Genomic DNA, 13,299 nt, shown 5'->3' with positions numbered 1-13,299 from the left:
ACAAATAAAATGTCATCACTCTCTTAATGAGGCAACTGCTTGGTCAGTAAAAATGCCCCGGCCCTGAGAGGCTAATCTGATTGAGTTAACTTGGAGGCTCCATGTGGCAGCCACAACCATCCATCGCCCCACAGCAAGAACTGAGGCTGCAGGTGAATAAGCCATTAGATGCCTCCAAGTGAATCCTAGCTCCTTCATCGGACCATGGAAACTTCTTGGGGATCTGTGTCCCTGGATTCCCCCCGAGGTGTTTTCCTTCTCTCCCTGTGCCATCCGCACCATCAGTGTGTCTGCGATGGAAATCGGGTACCAAAACGTTAAAGCATGTGAGTGTGTCTGCACGTGTGCCTGTCTCTCTGCCTTTGTAAAGGGACTTACTCTGATTTAAGTGGCTCAGTGTCCTTTAAACTAAGAGCAAATGCTAGGAATGCCAAGAAATTGCATCTTCTAAACTAGTCTCCCCCCTCTCCCCCCCCCCACTCCCGCCACCTTTCAATCACTATTCAAAATAGGCTTTGTGCCCAGCTGGGGTGGCTCAATGGTTGAGCATTGACCTATGAACCAGGGGTTGCAGGCTCAATCCCCAGTGTGGGGTGGGGTGATCAATGATTCTCTCTTATCATTGATGTTTCTATTTCTCCCTCTCCCTTCCTCTCTGAAAGCAATAAAAAATAAAAATTAAAACTAAAAAAGAATAGGCTTTGTAACGTGCAATGCCCAGGAGCCTGGAGACCCAAAGGGCAGGGTCTCCAGGATGTTGAGTCGTCCGGGGAAGGCACAGCTGACTCCACCAGCGCCCACAGTGCAGGAGAACCTGCGTGAGAAGGCGGAGCGCAGCCTCCTGAGGTTGGCAGAGCCTGGCATCTGCTTTAGACCACGTGAGACTGGACATCCAGCACCAAGTCAGCTCTAAATAGCTGCACAGACTTGCAAGAAAGGCTGCTGTGTCCTTCAAACGTTCCCTGGAGGAAGGGGAGCGTTCCTGCTCCCACACAGCGCCCTTCAGGGCTCCATGGCCGGCCTCCTACGCATGCTTCAGCAGGAGCAACCTCACTGTGCTTTGCTCGGTTTCTGCTCCTTCCAGCCTCTTCTTTCTCAGCTATGGCAGCCATAGGCGCCAGGCACCACCAGGCAGGCACACACTTTTTCCCAACTCCTCTCCTTCCTCTCTCTCTCTCTCTCTCTCTCTCTCTCTCTCTCCCTCTTAAGCTCTGGATGGCTCTAAAGTCCCAACAAAAGGCACAAAAGCTGCCTACATTATCACTTTGTAGGAAAGTAAACCGGGGTAACATTGCAGGGTTAATTTAAAAGACAGCTGCATCCATTTTGCTCATTACTCTTCATGTACAAACTGCAAATTGCATTTGAAAATATTTTCTTTAAAATAAAATTGCGTTTCTGAGCCTCCTGCAGGCGCCCAGTGTCTGGGTAATGCAAGTAACACAAATGGAAATGGGGCGTCATCCCCACCATGGCAGAGGTAGCCGGCCACGCCCTGCTGACCCTAGTCCACAATGAACAAAGCAAAGCGGGAAATGTTATTGTTAAATAAATTACCCTCCTACACTGGGAAGCTGGGGCAGAATTAGCCCAGCCAGCCTCCTCATTCAGTCCCTGGGTTTGAAGAGGAGGCCACTAAAAAGGTGACTTCCGTGTTTTGTCCTCCCATTGACCTTATTCCATTGCTCATGGATCCAAGTTGATTTCCCCCAGGAATCCTGAAAATGAGAATGAATCCTTTTTGCAAATGAAACTTAGCTGAAGGCACCCACTGTTTGGATGTCGGCAGGGGAAGCTTAGTTTCTTTCTCTGTAAAATGGGGATAATCATCATACCTCTTGTCTAAGGATGTTATGAAAAATAAATCAGTCGGTTTATGTAGAGTCTCTGGTCGGATGCCTGGCGCATGGTCACTGCGCGGTAATGCAGACTGGGAGATATAAATAGAGACTCATTCCACTTCCTGAGCCGGCAAAATGGAGGCAACTATTTAAAAGCTTTTTCTAAAAAGCTCAATTGGAGTCATTCAACACCTGAACCCACAAATCGATTTTAACTTCACCAAAGAGAGACAAACTGATTTTGTGCCTCCCGGTGTGAGGCAATAAAAAGTCCACATCACTACCTATGAAGTGTTACTACCAAAATCATGGACCTGAACTGGATCAAGCTTCTGAATCTAACGGTTTCTAAAAGGAATATATAACAGGAACAGGGGAACACGAAGATGCAGGCAGCAAAACCCAGGCTGTGGGGAAGTCAGCAGGACAAGTAAGTTTCAGGCAAAGAATTCAGAAAAGAGTGTCTTAGGTTAAAAGAATAAAAGTCATATCCACCAAATGCAATATGGACCTCATTTTGATCCTGCTTTGAACAAAGACAGTATAAAATACCAGTCATTCAAATGGGGCCATTTGAACACTAACTGCACATTTGTGATATTAAGGAATGATTCTGAATTTCTTCGATTCTCCTCCAATTGGCTCTGGCATGGCCCAGCGAATGTGATGGAAGCCATGGCCATAACCTCCAAGACTAAATTGTAAGAAACTTTACAGCTTCCACCCATGTGTCTAGAATTCTTGCTCTTGGGCCATTCCCTCTTAGAACTGAGCCATCATGATGGGAGAAGCCCAAGCCACGTGGAGAGACCATCTGTAGGAACTAAAGAGTCAACAGCCCACCTGAGTTCCCAGTTGACAGTCCTATGAGTGAGCCACCTTGCAGATCCAACCCAGTGAAATCTTCAGATGACTGCTACCCCAGCTGAAATCTGATTATAATCACATTAGAGACCCCAAATGGAAACTGTCCAGCTGAGCCCAGTCAGCCCACAGAACCACAGGAGATCACAATCAACGACGGTTTTAAGCCACTACATTCAGAGGTGGTTTGTTATGCAGCACAAAATAATCAGAAAACTTTATTTCTCAGAGCCCTCTCCTTAAGTATTTACAGAAGAAATGATACGGTATCTGGGATTTTCAAATTAATCCAGTTGAGGTGGGGGTACGGTTGCAACAAGCTTGCCCATGTGCTGCTAATTGTTAAAACTGGGAAATTGGATCATAGGGAGTAATTATCCTCTTCTCTCCACTCTTGAATATTTTTGAAACATTTTCTAATGAAAATTTTCTTAAGAGCTCTGGCTTTATCAAGATGCAGTTTCAAGACTACAGGGAAAAGAATATTAGCTACTAGGTGCTTCAATATGGTAGACATTGCAGATATCATTTCCATGGCAGTATTGATACGTTCATTAGTACCTGTCCAACTGCAGGACATCATCTCTGAGAAGGCAGCCAGTAGCGTTGGCAGAACCTGGAGTTGAGAGCAGGATTGCAACCCCAGCTTCACCTCCTTCTAGCTGGGAGTCCTCGAGCACATTCTCCAGCGTCTCTGGGCTTCACTGCTTCATGTGCAAAGGATTTATTTTCCTGATGAGGTTGCCCAAGTCTTTAACAGTTAAAGGGGCGACGTACACTCTAAAGTGCTATAAGAGTCTAGATATTATTGTTGCAAGCTGTAATGGAAAGGAGATTGTTTACTCTTAAGGCCCTGGCACTATCCTATCACTACAGGTCGTCTGCCTACCAGAGTAAATAACATTGAATTTCTGTTCATTACATTACATTCAAAAGCTAGACAGAGCTTTCTTCATGCTAGCAGATGCATTTCGGATGTCTGGTGAAAACATAAGCCATGCAAGCTCTGTCTGGTTCATTTGGGAGCTGGGGTGCATCTTGGAGAAACAGGCACTCATCACCCAGGGCGGCAGAAACCCGGTGCCATGTTTGGACAGGATAACCATGTGGGGGGCAGAGGCGGGCTGGGAGAGGTCAATGGGGGGAAAAGGAGACATCTGTAATACTTTCAACAATAAAGAATTTAAAAACAACAACAACAAAGAAAGAAAGAAGAAAGAAAGCCGTGTGTGTCCATGAGAGGTCAATCAAACTGCTTCTTACCTGGGCAGCTCTCCATAGGGTCCTGCAGAGGGAGCAGCTCAGGAATGCATCTATTTCAGGAGTGGATTGTGCTCCCAAACAATGCCAAGGAGGCTAACAAGTCATTGACTTCACTAATAAATTAAATTAATCTACTAATATGTGTGCTGCTATATGGAAAACTAGAATTCCATGTACATCTCTCTTTATGTAGTGAGCACAGAGAAAACCAAATATCTGTAACTGAAGCAGATTCCTCCATTAAGTTGCCTTTCCATTCCAGTGATCTGTTATTATTGAAATAAATTGTGAAAAAAAAACTAATAAAATAATCTAACTTCAAAAGGCAGCTTAAATCCACACATTTACCACTGGCTCATAATTTTCTAATAAAATATAATATGTTAGGTAACATCAAATTGCCATAAAACAAATGTCAGTATGAAATAAGACCTTGCCCAGCCAGTATGCCTCAGTTGGCTGAGCGTCATCCAATGCACCAAGAGGTCGCTGGTTTGATTCCTGGTCAGGCACAAACCTAGGTTGCAGGCTCGATCCCCAGTAGGGGATATGCAGGAGGCAGCTGATCCATGTTTCTCTCTCTCTCCCTCTCCCTTCCTCTTTCTCTAAAATCATTAAAAACATATCTTTAAAAATAAGTAAATAAGTAAAATATGTCCTTGCCTTTCTCTACTAGATGGGAAGGTTGATGATGATGAGTTTCTCATGTGTTTATCTTTTTTAAAATATATTTTTATTGATTTCAGAGAGGAAGGGAGAGGGATAGAAAGATAGAAACATCAATGATGAGAGAATCATTGATCGGCTGCCTCCTGCACGCCCCCACTGGGGATCGAGCCCGCAACCTGGGCATGTGCCCTTGACTGGAATCGAACCTGGGACCCTTCAGTCCACAGGCTGACGCTCTATCCACTGAGCGAAACCAGCTAGGCGCAGTGGTTCTCAACCTTCCTAATGCCGTGACCCTTTAATACAGTTCCTCATGTTGTGGTGACCCCCCAATCATAAAATTATTTTCGTTGCTACTTCATAACTGTAATTTTGCTACTGTTATGAATCGTAATGTAAATATCTGATACGCAGGATGTATTTTCATTGTTCGCGACCCACAGGTTGAGAACCACTGATAGGGCATGTGTTTATCTTTTGATAGCACTTTCCAAAGCGCATCTGCAGACCCCCAGGCCGCCTGACCTGAGCGGTATTAATGGTCTTTGGAAGTCATGTGTGTGTTTGGGAAATGACAAGTTAAGCAACCTAATCAGGGTTTTGCATTTTGTGGCTGTTGTTTTAAATAACAAACCTTCTAGAGGTACCCAGAGACGGTTTCCTGAAAGACTTTTCTCCAGACTCTTGTTCCTCTGAGCATCTCAGAAAGAAGGGAGCCTGCTTGTTCTCAGTAGCTCTCTTCCTGTCTACTGGGTTCGTCACAGCTAACTCTTAGCATCTGCTGGACTGCAATGAGTTAGGTTGAGCAGATATCATTAGCCCTGCTTTTCAAATAGACTTTCTTTTTTTAGAGCTGTTCTAGGTTCACAGCAAAATGGAGCAGAAAGTATAGACTCCTCCCCACCCCCTCCTCCCATCTCCCACACACGAGCACACAGCCTTCCCCACCAGCCTGCCCTGTTATTTCTGATGAACCTACGTTAACACATCATTGCGCCCAAAGTCCAGAGTTTAATACGTTCTACTTGTAGCATCACCAATGCTCTCTCTTTGACAACTGAAATATGGCGTTCAAATTTTTGTGTCTATATAAATAAAGTTTTATTGGTACACAGAAACCCTCCTTGTTTACCCACTGTGCCTGCAGAGCTGAGTGGTTGCTAAAGAGAGAGCAAGGCCCACGAAGCCTAAAATCTTTCCCATCTGGCCCTTTACGGAAAATGTCCGCTCAGCCCTGCAGGGAAGAATCCGCCCCGGTTAGAAGTATCATCTCCAGGAAGACAGTCTTAGGCTTTGTATGGTCTTCGATCAACAAACTGGAACCTTTGTTCCAAAGCAGGTTCCTTCTGCGCTCCCCTCCCCACGGAACCCCCCTTCTTCCTCTCCCCAGACAGTAGCCTGGACAGGCGGCGACGCTCCCGCTGAAAGAAAGTATTGGATTCCGACTGCCAACAGCAAAGTGCACAGCCTCCAAGATTTAGACTGTTTTCCCCTTCCAGGGCGCGCGGCAGCATCCTGCCCGGCTTCATTTTTTTTGCCTTAAGGTTTGTTTACACTCAGCAGGCGGAAAGGTAAGGAGATAAAAGCGATGCAGGATGAATAAAGGAAGACAAGACTACAGCAAAACACGGAGAAGGCGAGATTAGAGGAGCAAGCCCCAGGGAAGAGAGTTTACAAGTTAGCAACTGAGTGGATGGAAAGGGAGATTACGCGTGAACACGGTGGCCAGAAGGAAGACTCGCTGGAGACAAAACCGCCGCAGGCAAAGGTTATTTCAAATGCGCAAATCTCCCAACATGTGGATCCAGTGCTGAAGTAATGGAGGCAATTCTGGCTATTAGCTTCTTCAGCCGCTGGGATCCCCACTGGTATTTCAACCCAGACTCTTGCTGGGGGGTCAGTGAGGACAGGGGGCCTGGGGGAATGGGAGGACCTGGTGAATCTGTAATTCCTTCTGGCGGGCTGCTCAGTTCCAGCCCAGGAGAGGGGGAGAGCTGAGGCGCTCAAGGCCAGTGTCAGCCTGGAAACACTCTGACTCTGACCATAGACAGGAAAGATGACCTTTTTTGGGGGGTGGGAGGGTTACATCCCCCAAAGTAATCTTATGAATAATAGTGGCCAGTTATTGAACATTTATGACAAGCTAGGCCCCAATTTAAATCCTTCCTGTATGTTACCTTCTTTAACCGTTGTAACAACCCTTTGAACTGAATACCATCATGGAGGCTTTGAAGTGACCTTGAGCAGTCAACAGTCAAGGCTGGGAGGGAGCTGGATTCGAACCCAGGGTGCTTTTACCAGCCTCCGAAGTTCACACTCCACCATCCAAACCACCATAAGCCCCCATCTCCCCGTGAGCCTTGAGTAAGAAAATGACCTCAAGGCACTAAAGTAACCCAACATGTGCTAAGTGAATCTAAACCGTGTTCCTTCCGGCCCTCACGTGTGCTTATGGTACTACACTGTGATAGTCTTATTTACAAACACATCTTGGATACATTGCTGCTTACCAGGTGCTTCCATGCCCATACATCGCATTTAATCCTGCCCAAAGCTTGGGTAGGAATGGAAGGAAACCCTGAATGCCTAACCAGTGTCTTTTCTCCCCTTCTTTCTTCTCACTCCAGAGCAGAAGAAAACTAAGGGCCTCGCTGCCTTACAGATCGGGGGAGAGGAGAACTACAGTTTGGGTCCCTGTCCCTCTGAGTTGGCCCAAGACCAGCCCAGCTGAAGCCCATTGTCCCTCTTTCACTCTCAAGAGTCCCCATTTAGATGATCAATTATGTCAGTGGTTCTCAACCTTGGCTGCACATTAGAATCACCTGGGAATCTTTTTAAAATACTGATTTCTGGGCCTCACCCTCCGGAAATTCTGTTTCTTTGTTATGGAGGTGGGGGGCACAACATTAGTAACAAAGAAACAGAATTTCCGGAGGATGAGGCCCAGAAATCAGGATTTTAAAAAGATTCCCAGATGATTCTAATGTGCAGCCAAGGTTGAGAACCACTGAATTATCTGGACACCCAGCTCAGGGGTTCTCAACCTCAGCTATGCAATTCAATCACCTGGGATCATTTAAAAAGATTCAGTCCTGACCCCAATCACAGAGATTCTGGCTTCATTCATTTGCTGTGAGGCCTAAGTGTAGGTACTTTTTATATATTTTTATTAATTTCAGAGAGGAAGGGAGAGGAAGAGAGAGAGATAGAAACATCAATGATAAGAGAGAATCATTGATCGGCTGCCTCCTGCACACTCCCTACTGCGGATGAGCCTGCAACCCAGGCGTGTGCCCTGACCAGGAATCCGACCGTGACCTCCTGGTTCATAGGTTGACACTCAACCACTGAGCCACACCAGCTGGGCAATCGTAAGTACTTTTTAAAAGACGTTTCAAACATGTAGTTGGAGCTGAGAAGCATGGTGTCAGCTCTAAGTTCAGCTCTAAGCCAAAGTTGTTGGGTGGCACTTCTGAGTAAACTCTTTTAAACTGTTTAAAGGGAGCTTACTCAGCTAGGAGGAGGTGGCCTTGGGCCCTTCCTCCTTCTTGCTTGGAATGCTGACATGACTGCTGGAGCCCAAGCAGCCATGTTGGTCTGTGAGGCTACCTTGAAGATGAAAAACCACACACCAAGAGGGGAAACAGAGTAGGTGCTGTGTCATTGATAGGCCTATCTATAGACTTCGTTTTGAAGGCAAATATGTACATGAAAATCTTTTTTTTTTCAAGTCGCCATATCAAATGTCTGTTACCAACAGCCAAATGCAATTCTTAAGTAATATAATAGGCATCAGTATGTTACAAATGAGAAATGTTGCCCAGAGGTACACAGTTTATAAGTAACAAAAGCCAAATGTTCTGACTCCATCCCTATGACCTTTCTGCTAGAGGTAATGGGGCAGAGGATATTTTAAGGACAGAAAGTCGGTTCTTACAAAAGTAGATCTTTCCAGAACACTCTCCTGACCTTCTGAACCAGCTATTTTTGAACCCCATTCATATGTGTTGCCAGATCATTGAGCAAGGAGATTTGATAAGTAGTAGCTATTATGAATACATATAGAGTTTGTTTGTTTTTTCTTTAAGAACAGTAAGCCCTTAAAATTTCCTTTATACTACAGTTGTGTTTCTGATAAATTTATGTAAAATTTCTTAAATCCCAAATTATTTTAATTTATTTACCCAACAAATATTTTCTGGGAGCCTACTATGGGGTGGGGGGAAGTGGGTTTGAGAAAGGGTTTGCACGAAGAGTTTAACATTTGAGTGGAACATAACATGTACACAAATCACTATAGTGGATGCTTAGAACTGCCAGCAAAGGGTGGTGGTTAACTAAAGAAGAAAAAGATCACCTCTGCCTTAAGAAACCAGGGAAGGCTTCATAAAAGAGGTGGCACCCATGTTTTAAGATCTCAAAAATCTGAGGGGGCAGGTCCTTCAGGCTCAGGAACTGGCCTGATCAAGGCTTAGAGCCAGTTAAGAAAGCGTCGGCGGTCCGGTTTGACTAAAGCACAGTGTCTACACTAAAGAACAAGGGTAGATGGAGCTATGGAGGTAGTTCTGGGTCAAATGACATAGAGTCTGGGAGGCCAGGCTAATAGCTTTGGAATCCGTTCAGTAGACAGTGTGGACCAGAGCAGTGACCTCAAAGATGAGTTTGCCAAGCGTGGGCAAGATGAATTGGCCAGGGAGAGAAGAAGGGCAGTGGGACCACAGAAGAAGCCACTGCAATAGTCCAGGCGAGAGGTAATGCGTGTCGGAACTCGGGCAGAGGTAGTGGGAATGCAGAGGAAGGCTAAGTGCCAGAAACAGAGAAAGGACGACTAGACTTGGCAAGACGTGGGAGATTAGACCGCAGACAAGGGAGGAATAAGAGGGCTCCAGGGTCCAGCCTGAGGAAATGAGTGGCTGTCGTTGGAAGTGCTGGTTCCAGGAATGCGAGATGATGCATAGATCTGGCCTATGGGGGAGCCATCTGAAGTGAAGGTCTTCATTTGGCAGCCATTTATCTGGAAGTGATAGGTGAAGCCATAAAATAGAGAAAGAGTAGGGAGAAAAGAAATTTGAAGATATAAACTCAAGTAATGTGGGCAATTGGCAGATAGGAAGAGGGAAGGAGGGAAGGAGGGAAGGAGGGAAGGAGGGAAGGAGGGAGGGAAGGAGGGAGGGAGGAAGATCAGAGAAGCCACAGAGAAACCAAGGGAATATAATGTTAGAGAAGAAAGAGAAGAAAGAAGAAACGGGTTTAAAGAAAGAATTTTACTAATACTGTTAAAGCATACAATAATTATATATCTGTCTTTTTTTAATGTGCTTTTCTTTTCTGGGAATAGCTTAGCTCTGTTGCTGAATGGCTCTGAGCACAGGCCAGGAATCCCTCCCTCTCCGTGGAAGGGCACAGCCACAGCCACCAGACACGATCAGTGGCCTCCATTGATGTAACAGGAAAAGAACTAAGAGCCCTGGAGTCTGGTCCAAGTTCTGTCTGTCAGATAAATTTCATAACCTCTCCAGGTCTCTGTAGATTCATCTATAAAATGACGGGTCAGGATTAATTATACAAAGATATATATTCAAGGATGTTCATTGTAATATTGCTTTATTACAGTGAAAAATGGGAAACAACCCAAATGCCCAACAATAAAGGATTGGTTAAATAAATTACATTACGTTCACATAGCAGATCACTTTGTAGCCATTAACAGTTATGATGTAGAGCCCTGGCTGGGTGGCTCAGTTGGTTGGATCATCGTCCCGTCCACCAAAGGTGGTGGGTTTCATCCCCTCTCAGGGCAAGTATGGGAGGCAGCTGATCGATGTTTCTCTCTCTTTCCCTTCCTCTCTCTCTAAAATCAATTTTTAAAATCCTTGGTAAGGATTTTCTAAAAAGTTATGATGTAGAAATAATCCGTTAATACATAAAAACGTGTACCATATGTTAAATTTCAAAAGCAAACTGTAAGAACATGATCTCATTTTTAAAAAAACATACATATGCATAGAAAAAAGTATAGAGGTTAGCCCTAGCCTGTTTGGCTCAGTGGATAGAGCATCAGCCTGCGGACTCAAGGGTCCCAAGTTCGATTCCCGTCAAGGGCATGTACCTTGGTTGCAGGCACATACCCAGTGGGGAGTGTGCAGGAGGCAGCTGGTCGATGTTTCTCTCTCATCGATGTTTCTAACTCTCTATCCCTCTCCCTTCCTCTCTGTAAAAAAATCAGTAAAATATTTTTTAAAAGTATAGAGGTTATAAATGTTTATCTCTAAAGTAGAGGACATAATGGGTGATTTTCATCATATTTCATTCTGCTTAGCTATATCTTCTAAGTAGCGAGAATAAATATTTATTATAGGTAAGAGTTTCAAAAAACATATCTGAAAAGTAAAATGTTCCCTGTATGGATAACCCTATCCACTTCCCTCAGACTACCTATCTTGGGTTTTCTGCAGGAATGCTTGTCATATATACATAACAAAAATAACAGGGATGTTATTCTTTATACATATTTTAACTTACAAAAATGAGGTGGCCATCCATGGACTATGGGGCCCTTTGCTCTCCAGTCAGAGAACCTGAACCCCAGAAGCTTCCTTAACCACAGAGATCCAGCTTCTTCCTTTTGCAAAATGTGATGACACTCCCCACCCCGCAAACTCAGTCTGCGGTTGGTTGGATGAAATAAAGAATGTTCCAGTCCTAAACTGGAAAGGCCCACCCAAATGCAAAGCTATGACTACATTCTATCCATCGGGGGGGATAACTAATTTCCTAATTAAACACCATGAATGCTTTCAGTCATCTGGTATTAATCTATTGGTTGAACAAATGCATGCCAAAGTCCTCCTATGAGCCAGTCCCTGTGGTAGGTCCTGGAGATGCAAGAAGTGACACAGACATTATCTCTACCTCTGTAGTCCCTGATGGAGCCATTTCCTAAACACTGAGGCCCAGTGTTGGAGCCTATGGGACTTCATTCTAATTGGAGCTCTTAAAGGTCTAAGAACCCAAACCAGGAACTTGACCTAACTAAACCACCATTTCTGTATGTGCCAAATGGGGTGATAACACCCATTAAAAAAAAAAAAACAATTATAAAGATTGAGCCATTATGCAAAAGTGTCTGGCTCAGGACCTGGCATATAGTAGGACCTCAATAGCTATTACCATTTTCATTATAAATCCCATTGCTTACTGATTTAATTATTACTATCCCCTCAGCAAATTTGTCTTTAAATCATTTGATAGAAATTTTTATTTCACCAGGCACACTTCAATTCTGATCAATACCCCTTCTTTCACTTTTTAGGAAATGTTTTTGCTGACTCTTTGAGAGAATTCTTGTATTCAGAGAGCAACTTGTGTTGCTGGTGCTTAGTTTTCACTCTGACACTCCTACCAGATGCTCCCTTAGTTTCTTTTCTTCTTTGGGGAGACACTGGGCATCTAGTTTTGAAATATTTGGCTTCTGTTCAAAAAGGAAAAACAAAAAATATTCTTTTGGACAATTATATTTTTTTCCTAGTTACAAGCCGAGAGGAAACAGCTAAAGAAGGAGACTGCAGTAATGAGAGATACTGTGAGACTTACCATCATCCAGAGTTTGGCGTCTCTGAGAGAACACATCCCACGGCCCCTCCAGCAGATACACGCCAGAGAAAGGAACATTCTTCTCGCCCAGAGGCCACAGGTCAGGACACTATCTGTTGCTCAGTTGGAACAGACCATCTGGCTCAGAAACTATGGAGGTGTGATATTTCCCTTCACTTCCCACTCCCCAAATAACACCAATCCCTAGCAAATCTGTGTGTGTGTGTGTGTGTGTGTGTGTGTGTGTACTTTGCAACACAATGCAAGAAACATCACATCCTTAATCAAATAATCCTCTCCCCTTTCAGCAGCCTCCTAGCTACACAAAACATGCAGCCAAATGCAAATAACCCTACAATACAGAGAAGCCAGTCACACAAAGGCTGTCCCTCTCCCAATTCCAGCCTTGGAGAACTTCCTTAATGCCACAGCCAAACAATGTAACTGTGACCACACTTCCTTATGGCTGCAGCGCCACCTGGTGGCCAGGTGAGCTAGGCGCGCACTCCTCAGTCTGGAAAAGCAACTTCTATCGCCCCCAACTCTCTCGGCTCATTTCCAAAGAGAAACAGAAGTGGCTGAGGCACATGACGGCTAGAATTAGGAATCACTGGGGTTCAATCCTATTCAAACTAGTTCCTGATTATAACAACATCCGAATCCCTGGGAAGAGACACGAGACTAGAAAAATCCCTGTCAGCATTAGATTTTCATGTCCAAATGCATCCTCATACAAACTCACAAATTTGCACAAATATGGAGTCTACATCCAGGCACGTGTGTGGCCTTCAAAGTCTTCACGGCCTGCAATTATCTACATAAGGTCATTTTAAAACAAAAAGGAAGATGAAAAACTGGCTCTGGAGATCTATAATGAGACCCGCCTTTTCTCTTCCCCACAAATGGCCCTGCCCACTGCTGCCAATCCTGGTGCCATCAGAGATGCACCACGGAATTGCGCCTTCATCCTGCACAGAACCACCAAACACTCGCCCGCGCATGGCCAGGATGGCAGTTTAAATAATGCAATTTGTTTGGGACTTAACCTGGGGGTATGCAACCTAATTCA

The sequence above is a fragment of the Myotis yumanensis genome, unplaced genomic scaffold (assembly GCF_028538775.1).
Source record: "Myotis yumanensis isolate MYYU_CA2020_CCGP unplaced genomic scaffold, mMyoYum1.0.hap1 SCAF_1, whole genome shotgun sequence".
Taxonomy (NCBI): Eukaryota; Metazoa; Chordata; class Mammalia; order Chiroptera; family Vespertilionidae; genus Myotis; species Myotis yumanensis.
Note: the sequence above shows the minus strand (reverse complement) of the source record.